Raw genomic sequence first — 14,947 nt, 5'->3', positions numbered from 1 at the left:
AGATTATCATAGAATCGAAATCATGGGGGAGTCAGTTCTATCTGAAACTGTCCCGCGACCGTTTACGGTTGCGTCATGTTTACATACAGTAGAGGGCTCACACCTGTAAATGCCCCTGACCGCTTCATAAAATCGTACCAAAGATACCCAAATAAATGGAAAAAAATAATCAAAAATCAGAAGTGCAGTTTGGCAAAAAAAAAAAAAACTGTCGATAGCTGCAGATATTGAGAATGAATTCCTCTACAAAGTGCATTTTGGGTGGAAGATGAAAGATTTTCTCATAGAATTTGAAGGAACTATATTTCATTGGGTGCATGTACAGAAAAAAGGTGATTTTTTTTTTAGTGAAAAGAACTCGTAGTCTGGCTTTGCGGACCCTTGGACAGAGTTTGAGCTGAAGAACCCGCCTTGGAAATTTGATGGATGAAAGAGTATATCTCACTTATCCAGGTTAGTGAAGATGAAACACCTCATTTCTCCCAGCTATTTTACAGATTTTTTGGAATTTTGAATTTTAACACAGTTCTCTATGGGGAGTTATTCACCCGTGTGAGCCCTATAGAGTAACAAGACAATGGGAAGTATTCATCCCACACAAGTTCTGCTGATTTATGTTGATCTCTATTCTGTCAAATCCCTCCATCCCTCCCCCTCCTCCCCCTATAACTCTGCTTAACTACAATCTGTTTTCTTATTATGTTCTTGTGGTTCTAGATCTTAGTACATAGTAGTAATCAGTATCACACAACTTTGAATGATTGTGGTATTTCAATGTTTTTCTTTGTTTTGGCTACCACTGAAACAGCTCAAGCTACATAAAGTTAATCTGTTTGATAAATCAGAGTCTTCTACAGTATTTTGTAGGCAATAAGGTGATGATGATACCCCCTTGGCAATCCAGGATAACTGTCTGTATCTATATATTCATCCTATGAAGAACTAATCAACACTTCAAGATTTATTTTTGAAAAAACCCCAAAGGGCATCATTTTCAAAAGTGTCCGTTTGAGAAGCTTTACATCCTTGCATTGTGCAATTTCTCATAATGATGTAGGGGTAAATATCATCCAAAACACATTTATGATGTTAAAAAATCAATTAAGAAATATGACCTCTACTATATTGCACAGCTGAGCGACCAACTGATGGTGGCGCTCTTGATAGTGGGCTTGGCAGTAGACTTGCAGAGTATTTCTTTGAATGAACCTGTGTTTACCGGTGTGTTAATTTTGCACAAACGCTGCAGCGTTAACTCCGCTGATCTTACATAGAGATTTGTGGTTCACCCATATTAGCAACCCCATTTTGAAGAGGGCTGCCATTTGGTCGCTCAATGGTGTCATTCATAACTTTTGAACGTCAATCCAGTACATCTTTGACATGGCTCTTATACAACGGTACTTTGAGTATTGGCGGTAACCCGAATATCAGTATTTCCTTGTTGGTTTGTGCACAAATATCTTAAGAGTGATTTTTGGTTGATAATGTAGCTCCTAAATCCTTGCAACATGTACTTGTTGATTTGAAGTAAACAAGGGGGAAAATCAGTGAAGATTTATATACAGGTTGCCTTGGTGACATAAGGTGATATCCGTGTATACCTTACACATGGTTCGTCCCATAATGATATGGCAGGTTGTTTGTTTGTTTTTTTTTGGGGGGGGGGTTGAAGCTCTAAGATTGGAAAACATCCTTTCTTTTAGGTGGGATTTTGATGATTTATTTTACCATTCTGTTTGTCTGTCTCTATTGTATTATTCAAGCTAAAGTAAACATGGGCAGACTTTCGCCTTATAGCTCCGTGAGTCCGGCGATGGCTTTTTTTTTTTTCCATACAGGCGTCTATCAGTTGCTTTCCCGGTTATCGCAGATTTGAAAGTGAAGCTCAAACTAAGAAACAAAGAACGGTATCAAAACAATAGCAGGACATGGCTATTTGTGCAACCACACTTTATCTCATATGAATTGTTCAGCACAAACATCAATAAATCATCGAGTTCGAAAAGAAGCACTTATCATGTACTCCAAGCTTAATGATTTATTGATGAAACGGGATAAGAAATGTCACATAGCGATGCGTGGTGTTCTTCCACATTTCATAAATCACTCAACAGCATGACGCTACAACACAGTGCTTTAAACACGTCCCCAACTTATATTGTTATATGAAGATTTCCAACAGAAGGAGAAATAGGCCTAATTCCTTGTAGAGAAACTGCTTTGATATTCAAATTTATGAAATTCTCCCGTCGAGATGTTTTCATTGCAACTGATTGACAAATTGCCCTATGTCATGTACATCGACGTAAATGAGCACATAAGTGATCTGTGTTTTAGCCTTGATGTTAATCAGTTGCAACTGGTTTGATAGTTAAACATATACATTTAGTTCTGAAAGTTGTGATTGCTGTTTATTAATATCCACGTCCAAAAGAGAACAGAAACATCCTTTCTTTCTTGATAAATATTTAATAGTTCTTGATATAGGTATCTACCAGTTGATAATGGTTTATTTGAAGAAAAACACCAAAATGAAATTTGAAATAGTATAATGTGCATATACGATGATAGTACTATACGATACGTACACATGCCAACAAATCATATTTCCAGATACGGACAATACAATTGAATAATTAAACTGAATTTGAACTAAATGATACAAACATGAAGTGAAAGAAAATTAGATGTTTGGTCTGTTTTAGTTTCACATTCATCCAGTGTCTGTAATCACCATCATATCAATGCCACAGAGAATCACGATACGAACATTTAAAAGTTATCTCAGTATTTTCCCCTTCATAATTACCACATCTGGATGTCCTAGGTGACTGTTTTTGGTCATTGGTGACATTAAAAGGGTAAAGCAAGAACTTTGTGCGAGCAAGAACGTCACAATGCACGGAACCGAAGATGAGTGTCATTGCCATGGCTTCAAAGAGTACAATAATGACAACAGGTTTGCCACAAAATAAGGCAGTCCAATATACTTACCATTATGCATTTATAGAATGACCGATTCATATTCGGTCAATTTCATATCCTTTTCCATCCCTGAGCGCTGCAAATGTGGAGCTACTGGATGTTGCCCGATGTATGTCACAGAACGAGCTGTAGGCCTACTATCAAATAATTTACAGACTTTATGGAACCGTCGTCGCTCAAGTTTATATGGAGTGAGTCCATGCATTTTGGCGTAACTGGAAGTGACAAATCTTTTCGAATATCGGAGACTTAGTCAGGACATTGCAGTCTGGAGAAATCTGGTGATCTTGATACAAAACATAATAGGATACGTTTAGATCCCCCATCATCCCCATAAAACAAACACACACACACAAACACACACACACACACACACGCACACGCACCCTCACACACACATACCAACACACACTAAAAAAACAGGGTCAAATAAATTCCTCCTTTGACAATGAACTGAACGAACCTGAACGTTAAATAAAGCCACAATACACGGACTGTAGCGTCATCTTCTAAGAAGACGGTTCTTTCCCTTCTTTCAAGCCTCTCTTTTCTCACTTTTTCCTCATGATACAGATATATATATATACAGGGCCGGCGCAGCCGTGGGGGCCGTGGGGGCTTGGGCCCCCACACTTTTTGTGCACCATACAAAGGAATACATAAGGTGTCATCACTTTGTTAGCTCATGAAACCCGGAAGTATATATATATATATATATATATATATATATATATATATATATATATATGAATAAAATACAATTAGGGAAATTTATTAGCTAAGACTAGTAGTTCTAACTCTAATGTTTAGAGATTCATTTTTCGTTGCGTGTGAGCAGATTATCTCAACCGCATTCAACGGTAACCGTTGCAGTTTTTAGAGGCCTTTGGCTATGGAAAATCGTGTAAATATCAAAATGTTAGCTTTAAGCACTGGCGGATTTAAAGGCGGCCCAACTGGCCCATACCAACCCTCCTTTTGAAGCAACTTTTTAAAAATTCTTCTTTGTTTTGTAATTTTTATACGTGTGCCCCCCCCCCCCCCCCCTTGAGAAAAAAAAAAAATCTTCCATATACGTCCCTCTTCCACCGCTAGTTGTTACTAACGTGACACCTGACGTAGGTAGCGCTCCCGGAAAATAGTTTGAACTCCCGCCCACACCGCCCTCCCCCTTCTTAATTTCCAAAGCGAAAAAATATAGCTACAAACGGCAGTTTTTGGACTGTAAAATGTCAAAATTTTCAAGCTCGCTCGCTCCGCTCGCTCGCATTCAATCGCTATGCCATTCTCCTGATGTTGCTGCCAGTAATTGCCAGCAGTTGCGCCCGGTGCGTCCCTACCCCCCTTAATTTCCAAAGCGAAAAAAAAGTATAGCTGCAAACGGCAGTTTTTAAACTGTAAAATGTCAAAATTTTTCAAGCTCGCTCTCATTTAATCGTTATGCCATTGTAAAAGAGAATGTTACTGCCAGTAATTGCCAGCAGTTGGGCCTGGGCCGCCCCCCCCCCCTTAATTTCCAAAGCGAAAAAAATATATAGCTACAAACAGCAGTTTTGGGACTGTAAAATGTCAAAATTTTCAAGCTCGCTCGCTTTGCTCGCTCGCATTTAATCGTTATGCCATTCTCCTAACGTTGCTGCCAGTAATTGCCAGCAGTTGAGCCCGTTGCGCCTCCCCCTTAATTTCCAATACGAAAAACATAGCTACAAACGGCAGTTTTGGGACTGTAGAATGTCAAAATTTTGAAACTCGCTCGCTTCGCTCGCTCGCATTGAATCGTTATGCCATTCTCCTAATGTTGCTGCCAGTAATTGCCAGCAGTTGCGCCTCGTGCGCCCCCCCCCCCCCCTTAATTTCCAAAGCGAAAGATATAGCTACAAACGGCCGTTTTAGGACTGTAAAATGTCAAAATTTCAAGCTCGCTCTCTCCGCTCGCTCGCATTTTATTGTTATGCAATTCTCCTGATGTTGCTGACAGTAATTTGTCGTTTCACACCGTCATTCCATAATCCATGTAAGGAAAACTTACAATGTTGCTAAATGACTGCGTTGTTGAATGTATCACATTCCGTAATGTATTGTAGTCCCATTAAGTTTGCAGACTGACACTGCACGCACACACGCACAAGCATACACACCCTCAAATTTACTTTTCCACAAGGTGCCCCCCATGTCTCGACCAACGGTACGCCACTGTACATATATGTGTGTGTGTGTATGTGTATATTGTGTAACATATGTATTGTCTATCGTGATCCCCCTCCAATATTTGCCCCCCCCCCCCCCCCCAATCCAAAACTGCTTCCGGCGCGCCTGTACGTGTGTCAACGAAAAGTATCTGCCAATAAACTAGCAGTTCGCCCGGAAACACGCTTTTCTATTTTAAGGTCTTCGACCCCCACCCCTCCCCCTTCTTCCACACAACACTCCCATGGTTCCGCTAGACTAGGTTCACTAACCGAGTACTCCATATTAGAGCAAAATCTTCAGAGAAACTCGATCGTCCACCACACTAGTCTAGCTTCTGGACTCTTTTTACTCGTAAAGGTGATTCAGTGTACGCGACAAGACGTATGAGGGCGTGACACCCGAGGATTGCGATACGCCGAGAACTGCGATACCCGAGAAAAACTGGGCGCGCAGTCTCTCGATTACTCAGTACATGAGTATCGCAATCAGAAAGTTTGCGCCCTCTCTTTAGACTTTGGTTTATCGCACCAAGGAAAAGGGGACGGAGCCCAGACTACCCATGGTGAGACCAGGGGGTGGAAGAGAGACCAAGGACAGATCTGCAGGGTGTTGGGAGAAAGGTATTGAACTGTGTAATACCTATAACAGTCGATGACTAGTCTAATCCATATTCAGCAGTAAATTCAGCATTATATGTTCGTATTAGACCTACTATGAATAAAAAGGTACTGTATCTTTTCTTCAGAAGAATTGAATACTCTGAAACCAATTTGTGACCTATATGAATCTACATGTCATTAACATAGATCACATACGAAATCAGATAGATGCGAATTCCATTTATTGAGACTGGCTGAACAGACTACTACCATTCTCGGTGGGCGGGACCTGTCAGAGCGAATGATTTATCGCGTTCAGTCAAAATCCGATCGGAAAGTCGTAAAACTGAAACTTTCTTCCCGGACCCTTTTTCGTTGGGCGCGCAGTCTCTCGATTACTCAGTATCGCAATCAGAAAGTTTGCGCCCTCTCTTGGTTTATCGCACCAAGGAAAAGGGGACGGAGCCCAGACTACCACCACACCTGTTCAAGTGTCACTGCTATCATGTCTGTTAATCTTGGTCTTTCACTTCTTCCTGTGTAACTCAAGCGGAAATTTCGTCTATTGAAAAGTTCTCGCGAGATCAGTCACAAATAAAGTATCCAAATTTATACTCATCACTAGAGATACTTGATTCAAAATGTATGAGGAAACGGGCGCATTGATTTCAACATGTATATCGCCGTCAGCCAGGTGTGTGGAAATGCCTACTTTGGACGTAGCCCAAGTGCGAAAGGCGTACGACTCGTGGTCCAAGACGTATGATGAGGTAAGTTACGTCTTTAAGGAGTTTTTCATCTTCGTCAACTAGTTAGATTTTTTTATAGTAATGAAATTTAAATTTCATTTTCGATCTGTATTGTCCAACTGAAAATGCTTTTTTTTTTCAAGTCTTACACATAAACACATAAACCATTACACAGGAAATACAACACATCACAAGGCATTCATGATCGGCCACTGCATAAAATAACATTTGTAGAAAATGTAAAAAAAAAAAATCGAGCATTCAACCAATAATCTGACTCTTCATTAAACTAATAATCTCAATGTTTCACCTCTCTCATGAAGTACAATTTGACATTTCCACAGGTCATCACGATTACTAATCAAATAAAGCCAAATTATTGTTAAACAATTTTTGAAACAGATTATCACACGTACACTGTGCATAGAAAAAAGACGGAATACACGAGGCTGCCACCAAACCATAATTTCGGTACCTGTATAACTAAATCTTAAGAATAATACCCTTCCATAACAGATCCGATATGAAATGAAATAAAATGCATCCGTCAAAGAATCCTGGCCTATTATAATCATAGCCACGCGCTGCCACATGTCATCCACAAAATCCAAAATATCAAAGTATGTCATCCGGTACACATATTGACGATATACATCTCTGGTCACAACTGCATAATTATTACAAATTCACTTGAAATCAACATAGAATTAAATAAGAGTTGCCCTTAAACCCTGCCATGCTGTCGCATTTTGCTTAGTCCACGTCACGTACCTATAACACCACGAAATTTAAATGTTGATAAAACACAGTGTTCAATAGTATTTTACGGCTTTTGTTATCCTTTCTAATCAATGTCACGCCATTCAGATGAAAAACAACAAATTTTCAATGCCAGGTACGCTATACATTTTTTGACCTTCGTAAGCATGAGGTATATGATGTATACGCAAATGGATGCCAGTCCACCGTAACAACGCGATTTGCGCATTACGAAGAAACTAGGAATACTTGTTTATAATGTTACGACCAAAATCACTCTGAGAATGATCGCACAAAAGAAACAATCAACTGATGTTCAGGCGGTTTATTAACAGTGATATTGTGGGTACAGACTGGTAATCGGCGTCACATCAATACAACAATGATCAATAGAAACGGTTATAAATCGGTAGTGGAATCACTTACACGTATTAAATAATCCTTTGAAAGTGTCCAAATACGATGTTCGATGCACAGACGAATGATCCTTGACGCACTGATGAATGATTCCTCTGACGTAACTCCAGAGGCGCAGGTTACGATAGTCCACGGTATAGATCCGGGGTAAAATCCACAAAATATGTCCACGGCGAAACGTGCGGAGTCCAAATGTTGTGACGACCACGTCCAGTTGATGCGTTGAATGATGATTCACTTAATATTGTCCAGCTAGGAATCCAGCCTGTCACAGCTTTTCCGTAGCAATGTCCTTTGACATAAAAATGGTGTCTATCCCCAATGAAGGCAAATTAATTATCTGCAGGCAAAATGTCTCCCAGGCCTTATCTCCACACACATAACAGGTCAGCAGGTAACACAGGAGTGACTATAACAAGTCGCTTCAGAGCCAGAAGTGACGTAACTCTCAGAGCAGAGGTGTTGGGTACTCTGCCTACTGCAGAATTCCTCTGGCTTATATACTATCCATTCACCCCCTTCTAGCACATTCTATAACTCTCTCCAACCTACTAGCCAGTCCAAGTTCCAGGAAACCTGGATGACTCACTGCCTAACTATGTACAAAACATCATTACCAAAAATAACTACCAATCACATTGGGCTACAGGGACAGTGCCTCACTCAGCCAAACATGTAAGCACTTCCCAGAACTTTCTGGAATGGGTGAAACCAATCTAGATTGAGTGAGCTATGATGTGTTTCCTGCTACATGCATGTACTGTATAGCTACATTGTATACCACCTAGAAAATTCTCCACTGATCTGGTCAGCCTGTATGTACTATATCTATACCACATAGAATGTTCTCCATTAATCTGGTCCACCTGTGTACATACACATTAAAACAACCATGCATACAGTACACCATACATGTACATAACTACTAGTGTGTACATTTGTGACACCATCCCCCATGGGAAAAAGAAAGCCTTGCTGTAGCAAGGGTTTCTTTTACCTTCACAATTTCTCATTGTTATTTGCAACGAATGTGAGGTAAAGTCCAAGTCAAGCAACAATAATCACATACTATCACATGCCTTTTGGATAGCTGTATTAATTCCATGTTCTCTTTTTATGGATACTATTTACAATGATATTGCTTGGATTCTCGGAGCTTATATAATCATATCAAACTGTTTTGCACACATTAATGAATATGCTAAACACATACACTGGAAACAATATGCGGTGAAAACTTCTCACCTTTGATACTCTCTTCATGTTACACTCTTGACAGAGCGTCGGCAATTACATTGTTTTTGCCTGCCACATGTTTGATTTTGAGTGCATATGGCTGCGTCATCATGCTCCATCTGAACAACCTATTGTTCTTCATTTTGAACCGGTCTAAAAAGACCAAGGGGTTGTGGTCAGTATAGACCGTGATCTCCCCTTTGCTATTTGTCAAGTACACTTCGTATTGCTGGAGGGCAAGGATGAGACTGAGAGCCTCCTTCTCAATTGTGGAGTACTTCTTCTGGTATGTGTTCAATTTTTTGGAGAAGTAGCTAACTGGTCGTTCAGTGCCTTCTTCATCTTCTTGGAGCAAAACCGCTCCCACTCCTACATCGCTAGCATCTATTGCCACCTTGAATGGCTTTGCGAAGTCAGGAGCTGCCAAAACAGGCTCATTAGCAAGGACTGCCTTTAGTTTCTCGAAGGCTCTTTGACACTCATCAGTCCAGGTGTACTTTGCCTTGCCCTTCAGCAGGTTTGTTAGGGGGGTGACTACAGTGCTGAAATTCGGTACAAATTTCCTGTAGAAACCAGCCATGCCCAGAAATCTGAGCAACTCCTTCTTGGATTGGGGAATGGGAAAGCCTAGTATAGCCTCTACCTTGGCTTCTCTTGGCAATACTTGTCCCTGACCGACTACATGCCCGAGATACACCACTTTGGCCTTTGCAAATTCACTCTTTGCCAGATTAATCACCAATCCGGCCTCCTTGAGTCGATCAAAAAGTTGCCGCAAGTGTGTAATGTGCTCCTCCCACGTGTCACTATACACTAGGATGTCATCAATGTATACTACACAGTTGTCAAGTCCGGCAATGATTTGGTTTGTCAGCCGTTGGAAGGTGGCCGGAGCATTTTTCATGCCGAATGGCATTACTTTGCATTGGAACAAGCCATCTGGTGTAGCAAAGGCAGAAATCTCTCTGGCTTTGTCGGTCAAGGGCACTTGCCAGTATCCCTTTAGAAGGTCTATTTTACTGACATATGCAGAATTTCCGACCCTGTCAATGCAGTCTTCTAGTCTGGGAATGGGGAAAGAGTCTGTTTTCGTCACGGCATTCACCTTTCTGTAATCTATACAGAATCTTTGAGACCCATCCGGTTTGGGCACCATGACGATTGGAGAGCTCCAACTGCTTTTACTCGGTTCTATTATGTCATTGTCTAGCATGTATTGAACCTCTTCCCTTACTTTTTGCAGTTTGCTTGGGTTTAGTCTGTAAGGGTTTTGCTTGATAGGGTCAGCATCTTCTACATCGACATCATGTACAGCCAGAGGGGTGCAGCCTGGCTTGTCCTTACACAATTCTTCGTACTCGTGTAACAGACTAGTCACATCTTTCCTCTGATTTTCAGGTAGGTAGTTCAGTGCCTCATCTACTTTCCCTAACATCTCTGAGTTAGACAACCTGGCACTAGAGGGCTCACTTCCATGCTCATCTTGAGCTTCTCCCTCTTCATCTACTTCTTCTTCTACCACCTGGGTTACACCTACCGGCTGACTAGCCTTTCTCTCATAGTACTCTTTCAGCATGTTTACGTGACACACTCTCTGATCTTTGCGTCTGTCTGGCGTACTGATCACATAGTTCACATCATTGAGTTTCTTTTTGACACTGTATGGGCCACTGAACTTGGCTTTCAGTGGTTCACCTTGTATGGGCAGCAGTACAAGAACTTTGTCACCTGGGTTGAAAGTTCGGGCTTTGGCATTTTTGTCTGCCTTTCTCTTCATAGAGTCTTGTGACACTTTCAAGTGTTCCCTAGCTACCTCACAAGCCTTTGAAAGCCTTTCACGAAACTTTGACACGTAGTCAAGTAGGTGGACCTCATCATCCTCAGTCATGAATTTCTCTTTGATGAGCTTCAGTGGGCCCCTAACTTCATGACCGTACACCAACTCAAATGGGCTGAAACCCGTCGACTCATTTGGGGAGTCTCTCGTTGCAAACAGCAGGAAAGGGATGCCCTTATCCCAATCCTCGGGATACTCCTCACAAAATGCCCTAATCATTGTCTTTAGGGTCTGGTGGTAGCGCTCCAACGCACCTTGGGATTGGGGATGATAAGCTGACGACTTCAGCTGCTTCACACCCAAACGATACATCACCTCTTGAAATATGCCTGACATGAAATTTGACCCTTGGTCAGACTGCACTTCCTTGGGCAACCCATACCTAGTGAAAAACTGCACTAGAGCATCTACCACAGTCTTAGCAGTGATATTTCGCAATGGGATAGCCTCTGGAAACCGTGTGGACATATCCATGATTGTCAAGAGGTACTTATGACCCGACCTAGTCCTAGGCAAAGGTCCAACACAGTCGACTAGAACCCGACTGAATGGTTCTTCAAACGCAGGAATCGGAATCAATGGCGCCGGTTTCACTGAATGCTGTGGTTTACCAGCCACCTGACATGTGTGACAAGTCTTACAAAACTCAGCCACATCCACATTCAACCCCGGCCAATAAAAATGCCTCATGATCCGATCCTTTGTCTTTCTGACGCCTAAATGGCCGCCAACAGGTAACTCGTGAGCAATCCTCAAGATCTCACCGCGGTAACTGGGAGGGACAACAACTTGACGGACCACCGTCCAATCCTCATCAGCTGGCCTATGGGGAGGTCTCCACTTCCTCATCAAAATGCCATCTTTGACATAATAGCACTCAGGGACCTTTTCAGCCTCAGCCTCAGAACACGCCGTCTGAGACAAGCCTTTCAACTCAGAGTCTGCCTGCTGTGCTTCAACCAAGGAAGACTTGCTAAACAGTCCATCACTGTTAGCCTCGGAGCCTAATACAGCAACCCCATCATTCAAATCCTTGAAAAAGGTTTCTGCCAACCAAACACCGGAATTCTCCTCCACATCAACAGAATCCGCATCATCTTGAACAGCTCTACGAGCCTGAGACCTAGTCACAACACAATCTGGGAAAATCCCAGGAAACTCCTCCTGCAACTGCTCAGTTTCAGCAACCACCACTGGTTTATCCGAAACAACTGGAGACGCAACCACCTTGTCTCCAGCCAAGTCATTCCCCAACAGGAAATCAATCCCTGCCATGGGCAACTCAGGAACAACTCCAACAGTCACAGGACCAGAAACTAGGTCACACTTCAAATCCACTCTATACAGTGGCACTGACATATAACTGCCATCAACAGTCTGAATCAAGACTTTTGCATTCACTGCACTATCTGGTGGAAAAGTCATACCACCATCCACCATCAACGACTGAGAGGCCCCCGTATCCCGCAGGATGACTACTGGCTTACCTGCCTCACCAGAAGTACATGGGGTCACCTCACCATCAAACAAAAAGCTACGATAGCTCTCATCCACCTGCTTCAGCCTATCTTTGAATTTGGGAGATTGACTTTCAATGGCCTGTGTTTCACTGAACGGGACACTGTTTTCAGGTAGGACACTTTTTGACATGACAAATCCCAAGTCCTTCTTTGTTTTGTTTTGCAACTTCCAACACTGTGACTTTACATGCCCTGTCTTGTTACAGTGAAAACATTTGATGACATTTGCACTTGTACTGGACCCTTTGTCAGATTGAGGCTTTGGTGCCGATGAAGTTTCAGAACTCGTGCCTTTTTCAGAACCAGCATTCTTTGGATTGCTCGACTGATTTTTGTCTCTCTTATTTCCAGAGAAATTCCTGAAAGGTGGTCTGTTGTCATTTCTGTGGGTCAGCTCATACTCATCAGCCATCAAGGCTGCTTTATGCAAACTTGTCACTTTGTGATCATCCAAATGTGACCTCACACTGAAAGCAACACTCTTTTTGAATTCTTCCAGGAGAACAACCTCACGTAGGTTATCAAAATCCTGATCCACTTTCAGGGATCTGTACCACCTATCAAACATCATTTCTTTTTCACGAGCAAACTCAACATGTGTCTGGCCTGGTTTGCGGTACGAATTTCTGAACTTATGTCTGTATGCCTCTGGCACCAACTCATAAGCATTCAACACTGCCTTCTTGACTGTAGTATAGTCACGTGATTGCTCTTTTGAGAGAGATGAGTACACATCGGCTGCTTTGCCGACAAACACACTTTGAAGGAGCATGGGCCAAAATTCCTGTGGCCAGTTCAAACTGTCAGCCACCTTCTCAAATGACACAAAATATGCATCGACTCTGTTTTCTTCAAACTTTGGCACCAATCGAATGTTCTTGGCCAAATCAAATTCAGGGGGAGCCCTTTCACGATTTCCAACAGTCTGTGCATGAGTCAATTCCATCTCACGTAATTTCACTTGTTGCTCCACTTCAAATTTCTTAATTTCCAGTTCCTTTTCTCTCAATTCCATTTCTCTAGCCCTTTGCTGTCTTTCTATTTCTCTTTCCTTCATTTCCATTTCTAATCTCATCTTCTCTTTCTCCATTTCCAATCTAGCAAGCTCAAGCCGCATTTGATCAGAAATTTGAGCTTGATTTGGAGTGTCAATTTCTTCTTTGAGCTCCATGTGACCAGCTACTAAGTCAAGAATCTCTGCCTTTCTTACACCTTGTGGAACATCAACATTTAAATGCTGTGCAACAGCGGTCAAATCACATTTGCGTAACCTTTGCAAATCTCTGAGGGACAAATCTGTCCTCTGAACAAATGCCTGAACATTCATTGTACTGATTGACATTGTCACAATGTATTACACACAATATACAATTGAACAATCAACTCAACCGGTATTTTGTCTGTACTAATATTCTGGATTCCGGAACGTTCCAAATTCTAAGTTTTGGCTTAAATTCACTTCTCGAACACAAGCCCCCAATTTTGTTACGACCAAAATCACTCTGAGAATGATCGCACAAAAGAAACAATCAACTGATGTTCAGGCGGTTTATTAACAGTGATATTGTGGGTACAGACTGGTAATCGGCGTCACATCAATACAACAATGATCAATAGAAACGGTTATAAATCGGTAGTGGAATCACTTACACGTATTAAATAATCCTTTGAAAGTGTCAAAATACGATGTTCGATGCACAGACGAATGATCCTTGACGCACTGATGAATGATTCCTCTGACGTAACTCCAGAGGCGCAGGTTACGATAGTCCACGGTATAGATCCGGGGTAAAATCCACAAAATATGTCCACGGCGAAACGTGCGGAGTCCAAATGTTGTGACGACCACGTCCAGTTGATGCGTTGAATGATGATTCACTTAATATTGTCCAGCTAGGAATCCAGCCTGTCACAGCTTTTCCGTAGCAATGTCCTTTGACATAAAAATGGTGTCTATCCCCAATGAAGGCAAATTAATTATCTGCAGGCAAAATGTCTCCCAGGCCTTATCTCCACACACATAACAGGTCAGCAGGTAACACAGGAGTGACTATAACAAGTCGCTTCAGAGCCAGAAGTGACGTAACTCTCAGAGCAGAGGTGTTGGGTACTCTGCCTACTGCAGAATTCCTCTGGCTTATATACTATCCATTCACCCCCTTCTAGCACATTCTATAACTCTCTCCAACCTACTAGCCAGTCCAAGTTCCAGGAAACCTGGATGACTCACTGCCTAACTATGTACAAAACATCATTACCAAAAATAACTACCAATCACATTGGGCTACAGGGACAGTGCCTCACTCAGCCAAACATGTAAGCACTTCCCAGAACTTTCTGGAATGGGTGAAACCAATCTAGATTGAGTGAGCTATGATGTGTTTCCTGCTACATGCATGTACTGTATAGCTACATTGTATACCACCTAGAAAATTCTCCACTGATCTGGTCAGCCTGTATGTACTATATCTATACCACATAGAATGTTCTCCATTAATCTGGTCCACCTGTGTACATACACATTAAAACAACCATGCATACAGTACACCATACATGTACATAACTACTAGTGTGTACATTTGTGACAATAATGTTGTATTTTTTCCTAAACTATACTAAATCAATTCGAGTATTTCATTTAAAATTTTACGG

This window comes from Diadema antillarum, unplaced genomic scaffold, assembly GCF_040938485.1.
Source record: "Diadema antillarum isolate AM-2024a unplaced genomic scaffold, OU_Dant_1.0 seq00000368_RagTag, whole genome shotgun sequence".
NCBI lineage: Eukaryota > Metazoa > Echinodermata > Echinoidea > Diadematoida > Diadematidae > Diadema > Diadema antillarum.
Note: the sequence above shows the minus strand (reverse complement) of the source record.